We start from the raw sequence: 5,072 nt of genomic DNA, 5'->3' as shown, positions 1-5,072 counted from the left end.
GGCATGTGGTGCTGGGGGATTGAACCGCGGTCCCTGATGCCTTGCCAAGCTTGTTCTAAGTAGGTGCTTTAGACCACTGAGCCATCTCTCCAGCCCAAATTGGAGAAATTCTAACCTAGAAACAAAGCCATCTCTATTTTGGAGAGAAGAAGAAATCCAAAACTGCACAAAAAAAGTTGTTTCCCAAAGCATGGAGACAGAGAGGTTGCTTGGACATAGTGGAAGTGCTTTCTTTCTACCCTCTTTACTCATGAACACTGAATCTAACTGGCTGGAGGGAGCCCCTCTTGGCATAGTCATATAGGTATAAGCTCCTGACCTGGTTTCCCAGAGGCAAATCACCACTAAGCCACATGGGGTAAAGCTCAATTCTCTTCATTTTTTCAGAGACCAGGATCAATCCTACCCATACTTGGTATATTAAACTCCCAAGGGGTAAAGCCTAAACATTTCCATCATGCCACATCATAGTTTGGTATATCTCTGGAAAGTTGTATCAGAAGAAAATGAAGTATCCTCTTGTATTCACCCATTTAAGCTGGGAATACTGACTGTGTATGGTACTCTCCATAGCCTTATATTCCTGGACCAAGCCTCTAAAATAATGCTATGTCCCTGGTTGGGTCTGGTATCCCATCCCACCCTTGGGTCTGCAGGCATTTATCCCTCTTTTCAAGGTAGAAAGGGAAGAAGAATCAGAGGACAGTGCCAAGCAGAAGTAAAGATTTTTTACAGAAAAAGAGGAAGGGATATAAAACCAATGTGAGGAATGGGGGACCCAGGGCTGGTGACCACTGAGAAAGTCTTTATCTATGGGGTTGAGGCTGGTGGGCCTCCCTGTGGGGGCAGCCCTATCCAACTTGTTTGTCTTTGTCATTGTCAAGGGTTTAGGATCATCTTGGTTTCAGCACCATAACAATTAGGGGGAAACAATATTATAAGAGCCAGATGGGTGTTTGCCTGTATCTTATATTCTTTGGACATTTCAAAGGCTATTGTTCTCCTAAGTTCTAAGGGGTCTGTACCCTTTCCCTAACCTTTACAAGGGGATCTTATCTATACCTACAGATCCTATGGTCTCTAACAAAAAAGCAAAACCCTCAGCTTTAGCCTGGCCTTGACAAACAACTGATGGAGCACTCTTGATAGCTCCTCAACCCTCTCCTTCCTTAGCCTTCCTCTGGGCTTCAGACTAAATCCAACCCATAATGGCACCAGACAGCACAGTCCATGTGGAAAGTGTCCAGCCTCAGGGAACAGTGAGACTGAGCACAATCCTTGTCTCTGGAGTGCTGCACAGAGGCTGCTGCCTGTGCCCGGAGAACAATGGAGCAATCCACACCTTCCCACCTGAGTGGGAAGGAGGATTGTACCCTGGCAAGGCTTCATGGGCTGGATCAGATTCCTGCAGACAAAGTCAGCTAAGTCATTTGTGAATCTACTGCACTGAATTATTTCCCAGCACAGGACTACCCTCTGCCAACACCTATCCCATGAATCACCATGCCCAGGGAGCACCTTGGACATGAATAGCGTGGGCTTTCTATCTGATTTTCATGGTTCCTGTGCCCATGTGGAGGATCACCTGGCCTACTCTCCTTGAAAGTACAGAAATTATCTTCAGTTTGGTTAAATATGGCCCTGTTTCTATGTATTGATACATACGGAGCTGGCTAGAACTTTTCCTTATTCCTTCAATTAACTTTAAGCAATGTAAATTGGTCTAGCTGAGGTGCAAATGTGTAGTCTTTTAAGCAAGGGGCAGTGTTGCCCCATCTCATAGCTCTCAAGAAATGTGTGTGATGGGACTGGTGAGATGGCTCAGTGGTCTAAAGCACCTACTTAGAACAAGGGTTTAGCAAAGCACAGGGACTGCGGTTCAATCCCCCAGCACCACATGCCAGCCAGCCCCGCCCCCTGGTGGACTGAGCTGGCCACACACACACACACACACACACACAAATAAATAAATAAATAAATAAAATTTTTAAAAAAACTGTAAAAAAAAAAAAAGAAAGAAAAAAGAAATGTGTGTGAGATGGGTGGGAGAGAGAGCCACATTCCACACTGTCCACTGGGATTGAGCCTCTAGATAAGAGGCTATGGCTTCCTAGGACATAAAAGATTAGACATCCAGCTGAAGCACTGACCCCAAAAACATTAGATAGTATCTTGAATTGTGCTATGAGATTACTTCTGTGCATCCTTCTCTCTGCATATTGAAGAGATGATTGCAGGCCTCCTACCCAGCCCAGCTCACAGCACTCACATACTTCCTGCCACTTTAGCTCTCTTCATGAATTAATAAAGCCTGAGTTGGCCTTAGGTCAAGGCCTTTGTTCTGGTTAGCCATCACTCTAGCTGGATTTAGGACACACTTGTCTCCCCACAAGTACAAATGTGCCTTAGTGTCTTTATTCTCACCATGATTTGCACTGAAAGTGGTAGATTGGAATTTGTTTATTGGAATTCTAATAATGTTTTCATGGGCTTAGAGATATAAACCTCGCTGAACCATGAGGACGTATGGAAGGGATTTCTACAGGACTGCAGGACCAGGGTGGCCTAGAGAAGGGGATAAGGCCCAGCCTGCTCAGGGAAAGCAGAGAGGCTGTCCTGTGGGACAGGCAGGTGAGCAGAAAGGAGCTTCTGGGAAGGGTATGTTGCAGGAGGGCACTGGAGCCTTAGGGATTCAAATGTGGAGGGTGAAGCCTGAACCTGGCCTCAGGCATTGGAAATGGTGCCTTTGCTGAGGCCCTATTAGCTTGGAGGCCTCAGGGCCTCAAGGTAGAGATGTCTCCAAGACACAAGCCTTTAAGACACAAGGGCTTAGAAAGTGTTTATCAACACCAAGACAAAGAAAACAACGTACAGTGGTCCCCTTATCCACAGGGAACATGGCCAAGACTCTCGCTGGACTCATGAGATGGCAAGTAGCACTGAACGCTTTATAGCCTACGTTTGATCCTAGACTATTCTCATAGTTTAGATCTAGCTGAGCCCCAGAGCCTCTTATTCTGGGAAGGTGACTGGATCTTGGGGGCCCATAGTCACCAGTGGATCTAACCCCAACCATAACCTTAACTCCAAGCCTAACCCTAAGCCTAACTGTAACTCTGATCTTAACCTTATCCCTATCTCTATTCCTACCCTCACTCCTAACCCTAATCCCAACCTTACCCCACTGAGGAATTCACCACTGACTTGCTTGGGCCTCCTCAGAAGAGCTGGACACTGGGAATGTGACATGGAAGGGCACATCTCCATCTACAGCTCCTCCTTCATCCTTTCTGCTTCATGGCCACCATGATGTGAGGGGCATTCCTCTGCCAGACCCTCCCACCGTGTCCTCCTACATGAGGCCACCTGATAGTGGACTGCATCCCTGAAATCCTCTTCCCCTTTAAGTTGCGGGTATCAAGTACTTGTCCAAGCCATGGAAAATGACTGAGGCACATACAGATTTATAATAAAATTTAACTTATAAATCAGGCACAGAAAGAGATCAACAAAAATAAAATGGAACAATTATAACAATATACTATACTCAAAGTTATGTGATTGTTCTCCATTTCTGTCCTTCCCACCTCATCTATTTTGTAACTTTGGACTGTGGTTGACCAAGAGTAACTAAAACTGAGAAAAGCAAAACTATGCATAACCAGGAATGAGAGCCAAATGTATTCCCTGGAAAGCCATTCTCCTCAGAGAACCGCAGCACTCATTGGCAGTTAAGAAAGGGATAACAGAGTTACATATAGCACTGTCTTCATCAAAGAAAACACCATTATGTCTCTTTGTGGCTGCCTGTGCATATCTGTACATCTGACTGCGTATGTGTGTGTGTGTGTGTCTATGTGCATCAGCCTGTGTGTGCCTTTGTATGTCTGTGTCTAAGTGTGCTTATGTGTCTCTGTGCATTGGTATGTCTATTGGCCTGTATGTTCCTGTGTGTATGTGTGTGTCTGTGTGTGTTGTGTCTGACACCTTTGTGTCTGACAGGTGTAAGTATTTCAGGCAGCCGAGTTAGATAAAAATATTATAGGCAGTCAGACAGGGCCAGGCCTTCGAAGGAGACAGCACAGAAGATGAGATGCCTTACAACTGTGGGAGGGGTGGATGCTCCTGCTGTGAGCCAGACCTAAAGACCTAAAGGCCAAACAAATGCTAAAAGAGTAGCACCTGGGATTGATATTCTAAATAAGTATCAATCACCTGGAAAGACCCAAGTGAGTCATTAGTCCAACCCCCAACAGAAAGAGACCCTGTTCCACATTCTAACCCCCAACAGGGAGAAACCCTGTCCCGTATTCACACCCACTTGCTATGTGACTCGCTTTCCCATTTGATACTGGATTTAATCAATTTTACCTGAGCAATGGTGCTTGTAATGCTATTGGTTGACCATAGTTTTGTCCCACCTCCTGCCCACCTAAGCGATTTCCCATTCTCTCTACCTTAGCCCCACATGGTTTTACACTGTAAAAATCCCCGGAAGAGACAGCTTCCCCGGGAAGCTACCCGCTTGGGCCCCCCTCCTGTCCCAATAAATATATTCTGCTCATAATCGGACTTGTAGTGATTCTCCTGCTTTCAGCCTCCCATGAACTGGGATAACAGGCATATGCCACCATGCCCTGTCTCAGCGGCCATCCCAGCATGTCCCACGCTGGGAATCCAACCCTGACCACTGCACTCTGCTTGAGCAGGTGCTTTAATCCGCTGAGCTATCTGACCAGCCCTCTAATTTTTAATAGGTTGATCCATAGAACACCACCCATATTCAATTCTTCATGACCTTCACAAATGGCAGGTTGTTCTGTGTTGTCATCCACTTTCACGTGACTCCTGCTCTTCCAGGCTCTGGTAACTTTACACTGAGAAACTATGATTGGGTTGTGTCTGAATCCCTGGCACATGGCCCAGTGTCTGCCACCTTACTGACATTAACAAATAGTTTTGGAACTAAATTGTTGATTTTTTTTTATACTGTTGAAAAACAAGTAATTATTCATTAACTCAAGAAGCATTTTATTTTTTAATTTTTAAAAAAAAAATTTATTTTTTATTTT

This window comes from Octodon degus, unplaced genomic scaffold (assembly GCF_000260255.1).
Source record: "Octodon degus isolate 3935 unplaced genomic scaffold, OctDeg1.0 scaffold00081, whole genome shotgun sequence".
Taxonomy (NCBI): Eukaryota; Metazoa; Chordata; class Mammalia; order Rodentia; family Octodontidae; genus Octodon; species Octodon degus.
This window is presented reverse-complemented; position numbering follows the sequence as displayed.